This window comes from Homalodisca vitripennis, chromosome 1 (assembly GCF_021130785.1).
Source record: "Homalodisca vitripennis isolate AUS2020 chromosome 1, UT_GWSS_2.1, whole genome shotgun sequence".
Classification (NCBI taxonomy): Eukaryota; Metazoa; Arthropoda; class Insecta; order Hemiptera; family Cicadellidae; genus Homalodisca; species Homalodisca vitripennis.
The window spans coordinates 60,736,549-60,741,075 of NC_060207.1; positions in this window are offsets into that span (position 1 = coordinate 60,736,549).

Here is a 4,527-nt window from a genome sequence, read left to right on the forward strand (position 1 = left end):
ACGAGTGTTTACTTAGGCCTACGATAGTGGTCTTGAAACAGATCATGTACAATTAAATGTTACAATGAATGTATTGTTTGTAAAATCTAGGTTTGCGCTCTTAAAGCATATTAGCTTCCACGAAGTTTAATTGGCTGAGCATTTAATGAAGTCTCTCAGTTGATAACTACAGCAGATTTCTGTCATTGCGTGTTCCGTCTGTATGCACGGTAACTTCGAATGAATTGATTTAGAAGGTTTGAGATTTAGTGTGAAAGGCAACCTCTCCAACTTATATATCGAAATTGAAAATGTTGAATGTCAGTTCATTTTATTTAGGGTTGCTCTGCGGGCCAGAATGTTGTCCGCTTTCTGGGAACGTGATGCCTCTCAGATTGATGCGGAATCTGGCGTGTGTTTAACCTTACCTGGCCATTATTGTGGTTCTTCTATTGTAAAACAAGGTAGGAGTACGTGCTGTGTAACAGACCGCTGAGAAGGAAACAGGATTTTTCCGGACATTTGCCATCGTTCAGTGAAACAAGAAATCAGAAACACTACATTTCGAGATCTGCAATCTGATCTCTTCTTCAGGTAAAAGAACTAACCTAATATATATCATTACAAACTAGGTTAAAATAAACTAATCTTACCAAAGCGTTGTGGCACGCCGCTGAGGTTGCAAGCAAAAGTAATAGAGCTTAGACCATTCTCTAAAAGTCCTGCGGAAATCATTAGACATTTTGGACCTGCAATTGACGGTACAAATCGGATCGTGACCAGTGATTTTTTGGCAGACCTGAGGTAACAAGGGATAAGGATTGGTTTTCTTTTTTCATCTCCAAACAGTATGATTTACAAAAAACGTAATAACTTCTTATAGTCCTTACAGTTAGTTACCTGCCATGTAATAATTTCATCAAAACAAATTACTTATTTTCAAAGATCTGAGTGTTTTATAGAAAAAATAAATCGCTTTGTATTTTTTTGAGATTATTGTTATTTCAAATGGCCATGGGGTAGACAGACTATAGTAATATATTAAAACTAACTATGTTGTAATTCAACCGTTTTTACCTGTACTCGGACACTTACTAGAGCAAGCCGCACAAAAATAGTCCGATGGTGGCTGAAACGTATTTTTTTCTTTTATTTTCTATGGTCTGAATATCTCCTCTACACTTCGCACCAAACACTGTTTGCTAATTTTCAGTGTATGGAAAATAACTGAACCGTTTCAACATATGTTGCAATAAACAAACATATTCTGCTGTTATCGTAAACAAATACACTTACTTCCGATTTCATTTACCTGTTTTGCAGACAACGTGTAAGCCAATCAGACAGTATATATATGGCCAGATAGTCACGTCTTAAGGGGAAAACATGTCTTCAGTGACAATATTGCGAAACCACCCCAAATTTCATTGGTACAGGCTGCTTTAGTAGGCTTATCTTGATGGAATAGATGGAGTGAGAGGGTATTTTAAATTGTTAAATTTTTTGCTATTAACTGTTTTTTTTATATTGTCTGAAGCATATTTTTATATAAAATTAATTATGAAATAAAAGTACGACTGTTGGATTTTTCATGTTTTCTTATATAACTGTTAAAAGGTTAGTTTTAAAAGAATGATATGTTAAAATACCAAAGAACAGTTCCGTGGTTTGTGGTTTTGTACACTGCTTGGACAGTGATTTCTGTCTTGTGATGTGCCTTTGGTAAGAGTCTACCAAAGGGGTAAAACTGAGCTTTTCCCCTGATTTCGTTTCTAATCCAAATCACTTATTAAATACACATCAATTTACCTAAGGATGATTCTGTAGTCTTATATGTTTGCGTGGTTAGGCTACCTATGGTAAATGTTAAATTCTCATACAATTTTACTCGGTATGCTCACAAATTTATTTCTTTATTGTCTAACCAGGCTTACAAAGTCAAACTATAAATAAATCACTGTTGCGTAACATTACGACATTTACAAGGTAATCTTACAAAAGGTAAACAGCTCGGGCAATATTGAGTGAAAGCGGCGTTGCCACAGCATGACTTGACTCAGCAGGAGTAAAACATTAATGTTGTATTTCACAATACTACTTACTGTAACGAACTGGCCTAGCTGTTTCACCTAGTGGCAAATGGCCCAGTTCTCAGCTGCCAAGTAAGCATGACCACCACAGTCAACAGCATTCACAGCATTAGTAGGGTGCCCTGTTGCGTGGCTTTGTGTATCTTTGAAGATTGCAACTGGAAGATGATGTAACGCAGTTAGAAATATACTTACCACATGATTGATACCATGACTTCTATGATATCAAAAAGAGTACTTGACTCAAAGAATTGAAATAGAATTAGTTGAAATAAAATTAAATAAGATAAGCATTGTTGAGCGTTACCTAAAAATTCTATTAGGCCATTACCTTCAGGAAAATTATGAAACCACTCTCTTCTGTATTATTTAAATATGACGTATTGATATAAGGACATACAAGGGTGTATTACTATAAGGGTCTCCAATTATATGTATCCCATACGTAATTGTGCATTTTTATGCTCGAGCAGATTCGTTACTTGAAGCATCAATGTTTTATATAAATTAAAATCCAATTTCTAAATTTATTCTAAATTAGCAATTACCCACGAAATTGTATTTTTAAAACAGGGAGGCCATGAGCATACGAGTTTTCCAAAAAGTCCCGACATATTCCAAAAGTTACTGAAAGATATTCCAAACTCTTAATTCATTTTAGATTTAAGTTTAAATATGATGCCCTGAAGTCGGAGAGTAAAATCTATTTTTATAAGAAATTTCTAGAATTTATCTCTAATATTTCATTGAACAGCTCCATCCATTTTATTACTATTTTAGGCCAGAGAAGAAGAAAACCTCAGTTGAAATCCTTAGCTTTTCAGTTAACACACTTACAATGTAATAATTTACGGCATTGTAACTGCAGTTGATTAAAAACTCAATAAAACAAACCCAGACAGTAAAAACGCTTCTTAACGTAACACAACATTTATGAATGTAAGTGACTTTGACAGATGAATAACAACATACATTTGTGAATGTTAAATTCAGCTTCACAATTCACCTTCCTCTTAGAGCAGCGTCTGCAATCTGACGCTGTCACAGACTAGACTCCTGGAATCTGAAGTCATGTTCGTCTGAAGAGATTCAAAACGTGGTGGTGACGAAGAAGATCAAAGTGATGAAATCTTTGTGAATCTTTGAAAAATCTTTGATAAATCTTTGAAATCTTGTGATATATCACTTCGACATCAGAAACACATATAACACAAAATATAGCGTACTCTACACAATAGAAGAAGAGGAATTCTCATCACCTCAAGAATTTTTGCATACTCTATATTGTTCAACATTTTTAGAGACACGTCTCTTTTTGTTTCCAGCATAACGTCTCTACATTTAGGAGATGGTACGTATCTCACATGAACTAAACATAAATATGATATTTACAATATCTGCATATTTAAAATATGTGCATGCACACATAGGATCATAGAGCAAATCCTTGAGTAATGTGTCAGTACGTGGTGACATTTCTGTGAAGCACTCCTTAGTATGTAATGCCAGGAGGTATAGTGACGGTTCTAGACCTTTTTACACCTCCTAGGGACGTGATGTTGAAGGCTGGGATTGCCTTGAACATCAACAATTCATGGCTCGGCAACAATTCATTATTTGAGCTATAATCATTTACACTAATGGACCTATAGTTCCAGGAGGTATAGTGACGATTCTAGACCTTTTTACGCCTCCTAGGACTATAGTTTCATTATTTTACAGGTGTAGGGAGTATAGTTTCAGTTTTTTTTTAAGTACAGCCTTCGCGTTTCACCGGACGTCAAAAAACTGTCAAATGGAAGTGTAATGCCGGGAGGACGGTACAAAATTATCCTCTCGGCGAACTGTTGATGAATTATAAACCATAACTGCACTTCAAAGAGTAATACCATATTTTTCACAAGTTCGCCTAATAAGTAAAGTGATACTCGACGCCAAGAATAAACCCATGCCAGCTTTAGCTACTGCCAAGCAGATAGCAATTCATAATTATTAAAGTATGATTTTGATATAAAATAGAATATAAAATATCAAAAAACCATTAATTTCACAACTTCTACAAAAACAGTTATTAAATTGATTTAAAAATGTCGAAGTTTATTTAATATTTAGTACATAATTATAATTTAAAATTAAGTTTTAAATTAGCCTATTAGTGCGTCACATGTCACGAGTACCACTCTTCGCTGTTGGTTCTTTCACGTTTTGAATTTAAAAATGTACAACAGTAATTTCACAAATCACTCAAATCATAATTTCCACTGGTAAAAACGTATTAATTGTAATGTTATTTTCATCTTAATTTAGTATTTTGTATCAAGCAATGAGAACCCACTCGACAAATGTATAGAACATACATTGAAGAAGTTAAGTTGTTATTTAAAGTTCTTCATGCACCCTTTCGGAGATAGAACCTTTTATCGATATCTATGTTTATTTATTGAGGAATATTCATTAA